The sequence below is a fragment of the Aulostomus chinensis genome, chromosome 22 (genome assembly GCF_037954235.1).
Source record: "Aulostomus chinensis isolate RoL2024-O1b breed Wild chromosome 22, RoL_Achi_v1.0, whole genome shotgun sequence".
NCBI lineage: Eukaryota > Metazoa > Chordata > Actinopteri > Syngnathiformes > Aulostomidae > Aulostomus > Aulostomus chinensis.
In genome coordinates this window covers 15,888,340-15,905,611 of record NC_141341.1, presented here as the reverse complement: position 1 = coordinate 15,905,611, position 17,272 = coordinate 15,888,340, and positions in this window count along the sequence as shown.

The following is a 17,272-nucleotide window of genomic DNA, read 5'->3' as shown; positions in this document are numbered from 1 at the left end:
CTTCAGAGTTCTGCTGGAGGCAGAAGTCATGATTTAAATGAACTACAAACAGATTAAAAGTACCTATTTGAAGGTTTTATAGTACTGCGTATACGCGATTTATAAAGTGGGTCAGATCTTCTTAATGAAGAAAAAAATTGTATTACATTTGATTTGGTCTGTCGAGCCACATTATGCTAAGACTGAAGAATTCAAGGTCGAGCACATCAAATGAAACATAACAACTTGACCTTTACGGTTTTTGCTTGTCCGTGCCAGGAATAATTTTGAATTTACATCAAATTTAAACCTTGTTAGGGCCTGCATGGTAGCTATGTGTGCGCTGGTGCTCACGTCACAACGTTACACATGTCGGAAAGAAATATCACAAACCACCGTTTCTCTGTGTCGGCTTCAAGTAATCTGGTTTTGAATTGCATCAAAGTTCTGAATTGTCTCAAACATCGGATTTAAACAACTTAAGTTAGAAATTAAACACTTCAGCTTAAGTAATCTTAATGTTTTACACTGGATTTTAGCTGTGGTTAGTGCGCAAAAGCAAGAAAGGGTATCGGTTTTCTTCTTTGGATGCGACTATTGAAAATAATGATAATGATCTTGAAGTACATTTAGTGGATTTTAAAAAAAATTGCAAAAAATAGACGAGTGCAATGGACGCTCTTTCCTGTTTTGCTGCTTAACTGTTAACCATCTATTTTTACAACCATTAAAATTCCTTCTATTAGTTATTGCAATGCTGTATATGAAAAAAAGGATGCTCAGAAATTTGCATTAGAAAATCTACAATGTAGCGATTTTGCTGTGAAGCAGTGAGACTTACAACGAATGTTTCTGCACGACATTCTTGAAATATATGTCATTTATTCCCCTTGTGGTCCATTTTTTTATGCCACAGTACCACAGCACTTTACTCTGGTTTCACTCTTTTCCACTGATCAACAGTTGGAGGAGTGAAGTTTGTAACAGTGCATCAAGACAGGCAAAGAAAACTGTAAGTGATTAAAAATGGATGTAAATTACCACAGGGGAGGCAGCGAGGACGCCAACACAACAAACAGGAAAGTCTCAGGGAAATAAACAAATAATGTAAACACAACTTGTGTTAAAATAACACAAACCGAGACACCGGATACACACGGTGCAAGTACCGCTGAACATAAACATTGATCTAATGTACTAGATGGCACCATGGTACACTGTCAGTTTCATCAGTTTGGCTGATCAAAAAAATCAGGCCAGTTTTTAAAATAATTCTTTAAGGACCCAACACATACATGCAATATCATTTACATACATTCCAATTCTCTGAAACTCTGCTGGAAGTTTTGGACTGGATTGTCATCGGTGGCTGGCTGTCATCGTAGGAACATTATCATCATCCTCCTCAGTGTGTGCTGCTGGCTCTTGAGGCGGATGTCTCTACCTGTCACTCACAACAAGGTCCCAGTGGGATTTAAGCCAGGCAGAGGAGGAAGCAGATGTAGATGTACAGTAAGTGAAGGGTATGAAAGTGTCCCTCCGGTGGGGTCACCTGTTCAGAGCTGAGTGGCGGCGGCGGTGGTGGTGGTGGTGGGGGCGGGGGGGGGGGGGGTTTAAATGTGACGGGTCGGGAGAGTAGCTGTGAAATGAAGGGTGAGGAGGATGAAATGAAGCAAGGAGAAGAGTTTGTGGTGAACATGTGTCATGCACAGCTGCTGCCTTGGTGCCTGCCAGCAATGCTTCAGGCTTTAGGCCACATCAGTGAAGTCCAAAGAGGGTTGGGGTTGTGGGGGGGGCATGTCGGGAGGGCAAAGGTTCTCTGGTGGGTGAAGGTGATACAGCGTCTCTACGAGCTTGATAAGACCGTAGAAGGAACCATTCAGGCTTTGTTTCATCTTCTACCTTCACCAGCCATATGATAACTTTTCCTCTTTGATGCAACTCAGCCGTATGGCTCCACGGGGACCGGAGGATTTATGGGTCCAGGTTAGTTGGTGGTAAAGGAGATGACTGTTTGGGTAAAGCTTCAGTTGCTCTCCCAGGGGTCCTCTTGATCATCAGACTTGCCCCCTTGAGACTATGACTCAGTTCAGTGCTCCCCTGCTCCCGTCACACGCTCATCTTATCACTGAGAGAGATTCAGTCGCTGGGGAACAGCACACACACACACACACACGCACACACACACACACACACACACACACACACACACACACACACACACACACACACACACACAAACACACATTCCCACACTGCTTCTATTTGATTTTCCTTGACATCTGGGTACGTTCTCATCACTCTTGTGTGTGTGTGTGTGTGTGTGTGTGTGTGTGTGTGTGTGTGTGTGTGTGTGTGTGTGTGTGTGTGTGGATGTGAGTAGTTATGTGTTTATGTGCCATATGTCTTACACTGTTGGTAAATGGCCGTCCCAGGTCTCCGGGGTCTGATTTGACTCTGACAGAGAAACGACCATCCTGACCATGAGGATAAACCAATAGTCCTTACAGATGGATGTCTGCACTCCGGCTGATGAAAGAACTTCATGACTTATTTCTAAACCAACAGTGACATTGAGGCTTTGAGAAGCTAACACTGCAAAACAGGTTTTGTCCCTTTTGCATGCCTGTGATACATTCCTTACAAATATACCTCCAACACTAAGAGGTTCCTACTTCTCCTAACTTTACCAAAAATGTCAGGTATTCACATCCATATCAGAAGTCAGATTATGGTTTTGTTTTGTTTTTTTAAACTTTTGGCCATTTAAAAGACTTTAGAAAGAATAAAATATGTGTAGAAAACAAAACTACCTATGTTTTAAGTGCATTTAAACAGTTTGCTGCTGATCTGACCAGCTAGTTCTTCATATTTTACTCTCTAAATCAATGAGCAACAATTGAATGCTAACTTCTTTAGCCCTTTTCTGTGAGCTGAGGGGGATTGTCACTCCAGTTCTATGGTTACAAGCTTCAGTTAGTGACTGAAAAAATGAAATTACTACTTCTCTGGTTGTACAAGAAGGCTCAGAGCAGGATGTACTTCCTGAGGAGGCGGAGAGCCTTCAACATCTGCAGGAAGCTCCTGTGGATGTTCTATCAGTCTGTGGTCTTCAGCGTACTGTCCTACGCTGTGGTGTGCTGGGGAGGGAGTGTGACAAAGGCAGACCTCTCCAGCCTGGAGAAGCTGATCAGGCGGGCCAGCTCAGTGGTTGGGATGATGCTGGACCCTCTGGCAACAGTAGCAGAGAGGAGAACTCTGGACAAACTGCTGGACATTCTGGACAATGTCAGCCACCCTCTGCACACTGTCACCACCAGCCAGAGAAGCCTGTTCAGCCAGAGGCTGCTCCTCCCCAAGTGCAGGACCAACAGACTGAAGAACTCCTTCATCCCCCGAGCCATCAAACTGTTAAACTCCTCACTGGAGGGGGGGAGGGCCACCAGAAGGACTGTAGGAGAGGGCTGAGCACCATTAGCTTGTCCTGATAACAACCAGACACTCATGTGCAGTATAAGAGACTGTATATTATTATTTTTATTATTATTATCATTCTTGTTACTACTGCTGCTACTATTATTATTATTATAATTATTATAACAATTGTTATATTTTTTATTATATTATATAATCATCATCATTATATTATATCATTATTATTGTTATAATTATTATTATCATTATTATAACAATGAAGAACAATTAATATTTTGATTATTCCTTTCACTATGCACATGTAAATATGCATATACATATACATATATATATATATATATATATATATATATGTATATAGTCTTTGTTTCCTCTTCTTTGCTATTTTTAGTCTATTCTATGGTAACAGTGCTGTGAATGTTTGTTGAGGAGAGTGCAATTTCCCTGGCGGAACCTCCAAAAGGGATTAATAAAGTAGTCTGTCTGTCTGTCTGTCTGTCAAATGATTCCAGTATAAAATGCATCAGTAACCCTGACACCTCCTGCTTGGGAGCCTCCTATGTTGATGCACTGACTGTTCGGACCATAAAAACCTTGTTGCTAGCCATACCTGTTGTCAACATTAGATGAAAACCTTCAAGACAAGTACAGCAAAAAGCTGCTTTACCTAGAACTCTTGATCAGTGTGGTCTTATTTCCACGGTGGTCCTTGCTATCAAAGGAATCCTCACCTACTCTGCTAAAAGCCATATGATATGCCTGTGTATTTACATCTAAGACTTTGAAGTAGCTATGGCAGTAGCCGTTTTCAGACTCAAAGAACTATGAATTGCTGTAGCGGAGTATCCGGCTTTTTGGCTGGATAGATAATGTGAATGTGAGCCATAGTTTCTCCCCAGGAGCAGTAGCTGACAACAGGAGGCGTAGTCTCGTGGCACATCCCGATAACACGTCACATGTTATGCTAGGCGCGTGTAACCAGTGCGTAAATAAGAGGTCACAAAATACGAGGAAAAAAGGAATTAAGATTTGGCTTGGCTCAGAAGGTCTCTGACTTGGAGGTCAGAGGTCAACGCACACACAGTCCAGCAAATCCAAAGGAGGAAAATGTCCGAGTGTGGGAAGGGGGTGATTGTGATGGTGATTGTGTGGATGGGGAGCTGGGCAAGTGTGTGTGTGTGTGTGTGTGTGTGTGTGTGTGAGGAAAAGAGGAGAGGACAGCAAAAGAGTTGGCTGCTCACGGGAGTGGAGCCTCCTACCAGCCCGGCCAGAGCGGTGGAGGTCCAGCCCCTTCATCCAAAATCTTGGGGCTCTGTTTCATCCAAAATCTTGTGGCTCTGTCTGGGTGACAGGCTCTGTAGCTCGCCATCAACCTGGCCTGCATAAGAAACAGGCCCAATTAAAGAGTGTGAACAAATCAAATAAATCAGTCTCAGTATCTCCCCAGTTGGTCAACTTCCCAAATGTTTTATGTACCTTGAACTTGGAACTCACAGGTGAAGTTTTCTCCTCTCTCCCTTGTGCGCTAGTGTTGTCAGTATGTTTTCCTGTGTTTTTTAAAGTCCTGCTGGATAGGGTACGTCATCACCACGCCCTGAGACTCCATGTCGGGGTGGGCGGACTTTTCAGATCACGCTGGCTCCGGCAAAAGGATCAGGGTTGGAGGAGGGTGAATTGGCATGGCGATTTTACCCCCGGCCCGTGTCGCTCAGTGTGAACACAGCAGGCACCCCGGCAGTTTGGGGGGGCAAAAACACGCCTTTTGTAGCAGTGTGAAAAGGGTTAGTGATCGCAAAAGAGTGTTGTGATTTGTACGACAGGCATGTCAAAGAAAGCCTTCACTTTTAGAACATCTCAGGAAAAAAAACCTTGACTAATACATCACACTCAACAACCATGACTGGTTCATCTGGTTATGCATACTAGTGATGTTTTTTTCCCCAGTGTGGAAGAAAACAACACATTTACACATTTTACCATCCAAAAGCCAAATCTGCCCCAACACTCGAAAGTGTGAGATTTTATCAACCTTAAGATATTGTTTTCATTCCAGAATTGTACAGTAAGCCACATGTGGCAACATTCGTGGAATATTCTCATGTGCGGCGTGTTGACAAGCCTGATTGGATTTACTGTCCATGCAGACCTCAGACGCGTTTGGCAATCCATGTCAAACACACTGTTTGTTTTTGCCTCTCAGCTCGTTTTGATGTGTCCTTAGAGGGAAGCCAGATTTCTTCAAGACGCAGTCTCACCAAGTGCTTGATCCCAGAGTGTGTGCGCGCGCGTGTGTGTGCGCTGACCCACTTTCACACAGTGAAAGAGAGGTAGAGCAGTAAAACTTCTCCCCCTCTTCTTTCCCTCTGCTCTAACTCCTCTGTCTGCCTTCACATTCTGAGGATGCAGCGGTGGCTATGGCAACGCTGCAGTAAAGAAGAGGAGGATTCTTCTTCTCAATCCGTTTCTTTTCTCCCTATATTTATTCATTTTGTTGTTGTTGTTGTTGTTTTCATCTCAAGGTTGTCACGGGTATGCATCTAGATGCTGTCTCTATAATTACAAAGATGACTATCATCTGATTTATTTAGCATGTCTGCATCAGGAATCTTCTCAGCAGCGAGCTTCTCATTTCCTCTATCTTTCCACAACCTGTAAAAGGGCAAAAGGAACTTTATTTCAGCGCTCGGTTTGTTTAAGGATACATCTCATCACGCTTGTCACCAAGGAGTGACATAAGGACGATGACTGCCACTAGAAAAGGGACCAGGGGACTATCAGCATGTTGTTCAGAACACCCTGTTGCTGTGATATTGTTGTGCTGTCGACTTGTCTCTCAACTTACTCCTGATTCCTAGATAAGAACCTCCTCTGGCCCTGTTCCTCCCTTCGCTGCTTATTCATGTGTGTTTGTGCCTACTATCTCTTTGGCACAGTCCCTCTGCCCCTGCCCAGCAGTTTGAAGCTGAGGACTCCTGGCAAAGACAGAAGGGCTTTTGGGACCTGCAGCCGTATGAATTTTTCATTCAGTTCCCTCCACCGACTCTCGCCCCCACTTTCTTCCTTCTCTCTTTCTCTCTCTCTCCTCTCCTACTCCTTCTCTCACTGACAAGTATTGTCTCATAGTCAGTCTGCGATAGCACACCTTGTACCTGAACAAGCAGGGGGCAGGCAACACACAAACACACACACATTCACATTTGCTGAAACACAGCATGTAGCCTGCAGACAGAGCAAACAGCTTCTAGACAACTGCACTTGGTATTTCACTTTGCTATGTTTTCTTCTTCTTTTTTCTCTATCCTCTTCTCAGGGTCCCTCAGGCCAGTTTTGTGGAGAGACAGCAGGAATGCAGTGGAATCCTTTCTGCAGGAGAGTGTTTGCGAAGATACACAAGGCAGCAGGTCCACATACACAGCTGAATCATTCAGACACACACACACACACACACACACACTTTACAACAGAGGGAGGATGAGCACCCAGCAAAACTGTTGGGAACATGACAATTGCAGTGGCATTTGCGGTGAGAGAACATATTTTAAGTGAGATGTTGGGACATTTTCAGCTGGGTTCCAATGACAGCACCAGGTTTTTTGTTTTTTTTTTTAGAAAAACATTGAGACACATCTATTATTCGGGCATTAAAATGAGATTCCTGCACATTTGGAGCCATTTCTGTTGTAACCAAAACCATGATCTTTCCCTAATCTTAAGAGAGGGCTTTTTATGTCGGAACTTAAGTCGAATTTAACCACAACCTTGTTACAACTATGAAATGTTACATTTTCCACCCAGAATAAAAGGGATGGCTGACCTTGTTCTTGATGTTCTTACTGCAAGGGTTCGTGACACAACACTGATGTTTCTGCACATTCCGAGGACAACACGTAAAAAATCCTTCATGACTTCATGTGACACATTTCATACGAATGTCTCATGAAAATGCAATGACTCGACAAACAGTCCAACCAAGCCGGTATTCACAATCTGTTCCATTCGGGTTGAGGGATTTTTTGTTTTTTTAAAGAAAAGAAGAAAACGGTGTAGATCAAGTAATGAATTACACATCAGTGTTGCATCCACGTCCACACTGCAGAGAAACATCGACTCTCCAAGACAACCAGGAAAAAAGAAACAGGAAATAGAGTTGTCAAGTGGCAAAGGTGAAGCCGATCCATTGAACCCAGACAGATTTCTCAAGTGAAGTCAGAAAGCAGTTGAACCCCGAGGCTTTGACATTTTAGATTTCAGCTCCCAAGACATTTAAGACCTCGGCGGGTGACACGTTACCTCGGCCCGCTGTCCTTGCCTGGATGTATATGCATTGTCAGGCCAGAGATTCATGTAGCGTTGTGTTTTTCTAGGACCAGTTCCTGTGGAGACACCCTCTGGGATGGCCGTGAGCCTTTCCTGGATGGAGCTCGTCAGCCTGGGGGAGATGTAGAAATAGTTGCCTCCACATGCAGCTTACATTCTCTGACGAGTTGAAAGATTTCACTCAACCAATTATTGATCAAAAGCGTGGGAAAAATCACATGTGTGTCGTGTATTTGAGTGTGTGTCAGAGAAGGACAATGCTTCGAATACCGATTAACACACGTTCGTTCAGCTCCACAGACAAACTGAGATGATTAGGAGCTGTTTAAGGGAGGGTTGATTATCTCCTCACCCTCATGCTGATTAAAGGTCGGGGGTTTTTTTTAGTCCAGGAAACACTGCTGGAGATGGGGAATTTTTCACTAACATATCCACTCTTAAATATCAAAACTATTAAATGCCATTAAAGTTCCACTACAAAGTTCATGTAAAATATTATCTGTGTGTAATATTTTACATAGATAATATTTTACATGAACATTTTAGTGGGACACACAATTTATCATTGAATACTTTTGATAAATTGTGTTTTCCACTAAAATGTTCATGTAAAATATTATCTATGTAAAATATTATGCACAGATAATTTTCTAAAGAGGGGTGTGTCCTATACTCCGTGTCTAGTGCTAGTACTGGGTTCTGGTTTGATGGATCATATGTCATGGCAGCGCTTATGTCATATGTCCCTATGTATGACATGGAAGCTTCTGAATGAAATGAAATGAAATATAGGATACAGAAACACTCCCAAGAAAAAGGTTCCTAAACTTCCTTTGCTGATTCCATCCATCCATCCATTTTCTACCTCTTATCCTGTTTAGGGTTGGGGGCTCTCTCTATCCCAGTGACTTTCAGGTGAGAGGTGGGGTTCACCCTGGACAGGTCTCCAGTCCATCACAGGACCAACACATAGAGACAAACATCCATTCACACTCACAGTCACACCTACGGTCAATTTAGAGTATCAATCAGCCTCGTCCCCTCTTGATGTCTTTGGACTGTGGGAGGAAGCTGGAGTACCAGAGAGAACCCTCACAGGAACAGGGAGAACATGGAGACTCACAGAAAGATCCTGTGCTGGAGCCAGGACTGGAACCTGGAACCTTCTTGCTGTGAGGAGACAGTGCTGACCACTGCACGGCTGATCGGTAATAATCTGGTAATAATTTTGTACACAACTGGGAAACTATTTAAAAAACACAATGAAGAATTTTAAATTTTTTAAAAAGATTAAAAAATTTTAAAAAAGAAAATATATTTCACATGTTAAAAAAATGCATTTTGCACAAAAATACTATAAATGATAACATTCCTAAAGGCACTGTACATCACATCTAGTAATAATATCTGGTCCTCATTTGGAATGTCTTGGTCACATGACAAGGACATTATTGAGAAAAATGCATTATGCACTTAAATGTTCATTTCGAATTCAGGACGCAAGAAATGTTGAAAAGACCATGAAAATGTATAATACTCTCAGTATTTTATTCTGTCTGTTACAAAGAACTGACTTCATTAGACCTTCAGGTGTTTTTTTTACGAGAAGAGCAATTCTGTGTCGATATATTATATTCCAGAAGATTTTACCTTGTTGATGTTGGCTGTTTTTATTCTATTTTTCCATCCCTTTTTAAAATGGAGATACGACCTACAATAACATGAACTTTAATGTGCATGTAACATGAACTCAAACTGTACAAAATGTCAGAGGAGAGTCAACTATGCAGTAAATGAGGACTGAATTGAAACTGCGTAGAGCAAATAAACAGAAGAAATGACATGATGAGCTTGTTTACTTGGTATTTCATGGTCGTGGACAGCGGTCGGGATGACGCAACATTTGAATCAATTACAATATTGATCGGCAAGTTACAATGACAGAAGCTTCCCACGCTAGTAACCGATATCTATATTTGGAGCTTTTAAAGCTGCCAAGTGTGAAGTGTCTTCATTCATTCTCATTATTAGATTACTTCCAAGGTGCCTCCGCGTAAAGGAGATGGGATTTCTCGAACGTCATCCGGTTCGTGTTCGAACTCGCAGCACTTATCGAGGAATAAATTACTTCTTAATGATTCACAAAAAAGGCTACTAGTTATTTTAAAAGGCTGCAGAAATAATAGTTTCGTCTTGAATCTTCCGGTCGAAAACTCGTCAGTTTTCATTCATTCTCATAAACTGGTGAGACCATCCGCATCTGGCCAGTTCAAGAGTTGAAGTCTGCAGCCTGCCCTCCGCCCTTTGTTTGTCTGGCGATGTCATCGCCTCCAAGGACAAATCAGGAGCTTCATTATCGTTATGGAATGCAGTCCTGTCTTGAGCTGGTCAGCTAACCAGCTTCCACCTTTCGGGGGGGGGGTCCATGTGTTAACCGGCTGTCTCGCAGGGGAGAAAGTAGGTCTGTGTACTGAGTACCACCAACAGATTCTGAACTGCTTCTGAACCGTCTCTGCTGTGTTTTGATCATAACTTAAGACCACTGCTCGTTGACATGAGCGTCGGCGAACTCGCTGCAGTGACTGATATCCAATGACGTTTGGACAGGCAGGCATTTGTTGCGAAATCCTCCAAGTAAAACGTGTAGCAAAATAAATTGTGATGTTTCCCGATGTTCCGTTGTATTCCACAAAGATCTGGGACGTCTCTGTAACTCTACTGCTAATGCTAATGCTACTGCGCACGTGCATCCTGCCTTACTGTACCTGCCGGACAGTGCTGGGGAAAAGGGTGCGTTTGTTTTATTGATCTGGGACGTTTGATTTTTTTTTTTAATAATACAGAAAACAATTATTCAAATGTTTCAGAGAAGAGACAGGGATTTCGAAAAGCCAAGCTGAACAATAAGAAGCAATGAAGGTTGTGGTAGAAGTACGTGCAAGCATTTAAAATACCCTTATCCCTGACGCCTCATGTAGTACAGTACTTAATGGTAATAATTCTTGATGTGGTGCAGGGGTTTCATAAAAGCAGTAAATTTTCTTAACAGCTTTCATGAAAGCTGTAAGTTTGCACACATAATGTTCAGCAAAGCACGAATAATGCGATGGAAATAGATGTTTCTGCTATTGGAGCTGCTTGTACAAATTCCGGACACAAGTCAACGGCGTGATCGACACGCCTCTCGTGCTTCAGCACAGTCCAAGGCAACCCTGCCAAGTGTGAGTGCACTTGAAGTGTCGTCACTTAGAAACTCACTTCTGTTCCTCTACCCAAACACAGACAGTTTTATTTGTAGAGCAAATACAGATAAGAAAGAGCTGAGAGTTCTTTTGTTAGAGAACTGCGTGGCGCTTTGTGGTTACATTTGTTAATCTATGCTTTTGTTGATCTGTTAAAAACAACTAAAGGAACAATCATTGAACGAGGAGGTGCTCAATTAACCCTAAACTCTTCCAACTGTTACCCACCAGACGAACCGAATATTCAAACTGAAGCGACAACTGATTGCTGCAGCTCCTGTGAAGGAACGTAATCTTTGTATTGAATACAAATGTAGCTTTTCTTGTAACACTGAACAGAAATTCAGAAAACTTTGGTGGACACAGCAAAAAAAAAAAGTTTTCTCTGCTCACTTGAGGTGGTTTTTGCCGTTTCTAAATAGCAAATGCATAAACTTGGAGGTGGGAACTGAGATTACGAATATGTAGTTCTTGTTCCGGAGCAGCTGATTCAGCTACTTTTATCATTATTGCCAACTTTGTCTTCATCTCCAGACAGCATGCAACAAGACTTCTCTCCGTCGTTCCCAGGTGGACGGCGTCAGATGGCCAAGACTCTTCTTCTTCTACTCTGTTTATTACAGCCTTAAGAAAATTCCTTGTAGTTCATTTGCTCAAAAAGCAAAGATGGAGTTGTTTCTGATTTGCCTAAAATTGCTGTCACGTTTCAACATAAATCTGGACCTCCAACTCCACGACCACCCCAAACTGCCCTTGTTGAGGACTGTTTTCGATAAACTTAGCGCCACTGGTCGTGGCGTCCTACGACCTGGGACACGCTACAGGCACCACAAACACTTCCATCTTAAATGTAATATTTACAAGATCTCCGAAAAACTGGAAATTCTTGTCCACGTTCAAATCAGTACATTCAGTTTTGTGATTATTGCAGGAAGTGCAGTGAGGCTGGGCTGCACTGTTGGGGCTGCGATGACTTTAGAGAAGCAGCTTCTAGTTTTCAGCCCACATACTGGAGGATCTGGCACACACACACCACCCGAGAGACGAGCTGCCTTTTCCACTAAACTGAGGCCTGAGTTGTATGCAAACACACCTCACACACAGAGGAATCTTAGAGAGTAGGAGAAGCTTCTCAACATCCATCCATCAATCTTCTACACCGCTTATCCATTAAGGAGTCACCCTGGACAGGTCACCAGTCCATCACAGGGCCATCAGGTGCAGTTAAGGTTTCAGTATCTTGCTCAAGGACACGTCAGCATGGTCACCGGGGGAAGTGAGGATCGAACCGGCGATCCTTCGGTTGCCAGATAGCCACTGTACCTCTGAGCCATGCCTACCCCCCTTTAACATATCACAGGCAAATTCTGCAGATGTTCTTCCAGCTTTGTATCATTGCACTGTGGGTTGACTACGAGACTGAGGTTTTCTTCATGATGCCCGCACTGGGAGCTCACCACGCTACCGCTAGCAGGTTGAAACTACAGATTGTATTGTCACATTTGTTGCAGCAGCGGACAGCCCCTCTGTCCTTCAAGCAACTCCACCTGTCCACCATATTTTCAACTAAAGCCAAGAAGTGAAACAGGCATCTGTTTATAGCTGATGAAGCGACGTGATCGCAGCTGGGGAGTGGCCTCGGATGGCAGCAATGCATTGTCGTTGTTGTAGTTGTTACACTCAGCTCTTTTTCTTTCATGTTGTCTTAAAATATTCACAACATTTTGTTCCATAGAGATCCTAGTATTATGAAAGTACAACTTTCCATTGGCGAACTACTTCTAACTTCACTTTTACAAAGTATTTTCTCTTGCACATCTGTTTTCATGGTTTTGGGGTGTACTGGTTTAGGGATATGATTTAAATATGTAGCATTTACGTGACCTCTCATATCTGTAAATAATGCATACTTGGTATTAAGCCGAACATAATCTATATAAATTATTTACCCTTGACTTTATGTCAGCAAAGTTTTTCTGATGAATAAATCACACACACATCGGAAGGTCAAGAGATCACCGACACCTTCCTTGTCCTGACGATTTCAGATGGACCGATGTGTAGAGAATGAGACCAGTTTTGTTCTTGCAAACATAAATCTACTTTTGTTGAGCGGCTTCTTAATCATTGATTTTGTCCCTCGATGGTCATTTATTCAAGTCGTCAGGTGAACACTGCCGGAAGGGTCGTTTTTTTTCCTTTTAATCTGTCTCGCGCAGAGTCGACGAGAACTTCTCTACACAGGGATCTCGGCCGTTCTTTCTGTATACAGTAGTACCACTTAGTTCCTTTAGATATATTTATTTTTATATTTTTGGGGCAACATGACTCCATCTGATGCACCATTATCATCGTGGAAGCCTCCATTTGAGAAGGCTGGACTGTGGTGATAAATGGGTGAAATGTGGAATGATGGGATTCGCTGAACACGGTGACATTTTTCTTTTTTCCCGGTTATTGTCAATTGCATTACCGCCATAGCAGTGTTTTACCGTTAGGAGGCACTTAACATGTCTAATAGCGTGAAGACACTGTCCTCTGTCCCCTTTTGTCAATGTTGCATTTTCATCTTCAGAATTGTTTTGGGTCCCCCCCCCCCCCCTTTTCCTTTGCTTTGATTGGTTGCTGTCCTCATAACGCATGACTACCCAGTGTGACGACGGTTTGTCAGACAGTGGAACCAGCACGCCTGTAACCATCACTCCATATTCAAGACAACTTTAAATCTCACGTCTCATCTCAACATTTGAGCAGCTGAGCCTCTAAAGTCTGTCTGCCTGCCTTATTGACACGTCATTCTGTCTGGAGGTGTTTGTATAAAGATGAGGTATGTTAGGAAGATGGCTTTTTTAGACAAAGAGAAGGAAACAGTGGCATGCGAGCTGATATAAATGCCAGACATTTCTACTGGAGTCTGTTTTTACTGATTGTATTCCAGTCTCAGTACAAGTTACTGTTTATTTTTAAAGCTGAATTGACTCAGCTGTGAAACTTATTATGAACCTATGAGTTTAATCTTTGCAGATACACTTAAATGAATCATTTTTTAAAAAAAAGGTTCCTTGGCAGCAAAGGTTTGCTTCTTGTCTTTGTTCAACTGGTATTAAAGTGAATAAATCGTCTCTGTTGAACAATTTGCAGCCTTTTCAAACTCATTGTTTTGATTGAAAGCATTTCTCCTTCTGAGATGTTCGAGTACAACTTAGCTAAGGTAGCCCCCCATGTATCCCCCACCTCCCCCTGCATGTCTCTGCTGGGAAGGGAGCTCACGGTAGAAGATGTGTTAATGAATGCAAAGTTATATAATCCAGACTTGTGGTTGAGGGCAAGGCAGATGGAACAAACCCATGTCTCTGACAAAGGAGAAACTAGGTAAAGGGGTTCTTTGTGCCACTAGTGCCCCCAAGTGGTCCATGGATGCATTGTTTTCCCTCCTTCACCTTTTTAAACATGACTGCTGCTTTGCCTTTTCTCTTTCTATAAAGAAAAACTCAAGAGACACAGGAGCTGATGTATTGCGCGTGGCAGCCTGATATACGGATGGTATTGCTTTTTGGATGACTACTAGTAAACGGCCTGCATGCTGACACAGTAAAGCACACAGCAAGGATGCTATTACAAATCAGTCTTCAGGACACTGCCTCTTTTTTTCCCCCCGCCTGCCAAAACACCGTACAGTGCCCGGTCCTTGCCCTGGCCAGCCATCATACCGTTTATGAATCAAAGACACCGGAGCAGAAGAAAGACAAGGACTTATGCACATGTGGCTCTGCCGCCCCATTTCTCCTCTCCCTCTCCTGCATTCTGGACATTTTTCTCTCGTCCGTGCATCTATCAGTCTGGCTGGTTTGGATGATGTATCCTCAGATGCTAGGGAAGCAGAAACCGCTCAGATTATGGGCTACCCTGCTCACATCTGTTGATGGAACAACAGGAACAACAGGAGCACGTATGCATACCCATTGCCCACCCCATCTCCCACACACCCACCACACACACACACACACACACACACACACACTCCTCTGTCTCTGTCCGTCTTTTTTGTGTTTTTTTCTAATGTGTGTTTTATAAGCTAGGCTACTTGCTTTACTCCAAACTTGCTAAAACCAAAGCTTGCAGTCGCTACAATATCATCCAATGGCACGAGAATGAAGAATCAAGGTCCAAATTTCTCAAATATCAACCATTCCTATCATGTATCTCCAAAGTCAAAACTATTTCCGAGTCCGTGACATTATCACATCGTCAATACCGAAGGCTAACAAAGGTGTTTCTGGATTTGTTTGTTTTTTTCCAGATTTATTGTACCAGAGATACGTGACATATGTAAAATATAACAGAAACAAAGAAACAGGAACGTTCACGCACATCTCTTCATAAGCATTTTTTTTCTTTGTTGTATTTATAACCCTCGCCATGATTTCTAGTAAGCATGAGAACGGTATAAAATCGGAGAATTAAATTGCTTTATCATGCATAGACATGCCGTCGCATTTGTATTAACAGGGTTGTCTTTCATTAACCCTGAAGAAGTGGTTCAGTCTCCCCTCAAATTTGAAGGAATCAGGAGAATTCCTCCATCGTCAAGAGGCTGTGAAACTACGAATGAACTCCTCCATGGAAAAGCTCACTGGATATTTACAGTAGACTCAGAACCAAATGCTCAGTACGTAGAAATAAACATTCCTGCGTTGCTTTTGGATGCATTTACATCTGCATGTCGTGATGTCATTATCTGGGCTGCACGAATGACTCCCTGAATGTGCCGCACCAATGAGAGATTGCAAATGACACCAGGGCAGACGAAAGTTCACGCGGCGTTCTTTGTTGACTCTGAGGACGTCAAGTCTGTTTGCACCACATTTGACTTGCTGAATTGTCCGTTTGCTCCAGAGAATTTATTTCATGCTGCCTCGAATCTTTTTTCTCATCCTTGAAGAGCACCTGTTTGTTTTTACAATTTTGGCCTTCACTTTGGCTTTTTAGACCCAGCGCAGCACTCCTAATATTTCCTTCATGCTTGTTATAGTAACCTGTATTTTTGAAAGGTTATCGCTGGCCAATAAAAACAAGTCCCCAACTGTGAAATCTGTTGTATATAATAGAATGTTAATATTGTAACTCAATTCTAAACCTACAAAAAAAAAAAAAAAACACACACACACACACATTTGACTGAGACAAGCAGAGAAATAGCCCCAAGTTCGGTCCGCCTCACTGGACCTGAATGCACTCATTTCATCTGTTGAACCAGCAGGCCAAATCAAGTGATCTTTATTAAAGTCACTTTGATGGATTCACCCCTGGCCTCCCCCGCTGTGATCTATCACCTGTCCAGCCCTTGGAGGTTGTAATAAACTTCTTTAGCAACGGGGTCACTGCATGCAAGCGCTACATGCACACGTGTGTACGCGTGCGTAGGAGTGTTATGTGCCTCACTTCTGATAGAAGAACCGACGCGTATACAAACATTGTAAATCTAGAGCTCCTGGCCCCTTGCTATGATATTTGTATCATCTGTGTTTCCTCACAGATTCCAGGATGATTGCATCAAATATTTATACACATACTGCACAGTAGATTGCAGATATGATCAGACACATTGTAGCGCGGCAGTAGTTTTACTGTCTAGAGCTGCTCCAGCATTTTTCCTAATGGAGTAGTAAATCACAGGCAGCTCGCAGATTCGTTGAAGCCTTACAAAGAGAAGCTATTTATTTGTGTAGAAGAAAGAATATATATATATATATATATATATATATATATATATATTTATATATATATGTGTGTGTGTGTGTGTGTGTGTGTGTGCTTTTTTTATAACAAAGTTAATGTTTGTGACTAAATCTCTTCGGCACGGACTGAAATAAACATGAGTACCTGGCACACTTGATCAAGTGAACCAGTTACACCATATTTCCTAGCTGTCAGTCAGACTTGAATGACTCCTGGGAGGAAGCAGGGGGTGAGAGGTGTTGTATCCGTCCTTGATGAAGTGCAACAATTAACAGACGTTGTAGACATGGCCGGTGGATGTGTCGTCTCCCCGTTAAGCAGCGGTAACAACGCGCTTCGTTCTCCTTGTTTACAGCGGGTACAGGTGAGTGTTAGGTGAAAGCCATTTGCTTCTTAACAGCTACCACAGGGACCGGTGTTATTGGATGATTCATCAGATCAGTGGCGCGAGGACGTACCAATCTGACTGCGTCCCTGCGTTTGTGTCCTGCCTTGCGTGGTTTAACTTACATGGCAACAAGCACCTGGCACCGAAGGTTCTAGTTAACTATATATATGAT